Here is a 237-nt window from a genome sequence, read left to right as displayed (position 1 = left end):
GCCCCGATCTAGATCGAGACGAGGGGGAGAGAGACGTGGGGGGGGGAGTGGGGATCGTTCGGGAGCAGTGGGGGTGGACCGGGCTAGGGTTTCCGTCGGTGGGGGGTTATGGAGGGGTTAGGTGGGCCGGTCCGGTTGGATGGCCAGCTGGGCCGTTCGGCCCAGTTGGCCAGGGGGTTTCCTCCTTTTGTTATTTTTTTTTTGCTTTACCTCTTATCCATTTCTCTTTTATTTTAG

The sequence above is a fragment of the Triticum dicoccoides genome, chromosome 5A (genome assembly GCF_002162155.2).
Source record: "Triticum dicoccoides isolate Atlit2015 ecotype Zavitan chromosome 5A, WEW_v2.0, whole genome shotgun sequence".
Classification (NCBI taxonomy): Eukaryota; Viridiplantae; Streptophyta; class Magnoliopsida; order Poales; family Poaceae; genus Triticum; species Triticum dicoccoides.
This window is presented reverse-complemented; position numbering follows the sequence as displayed.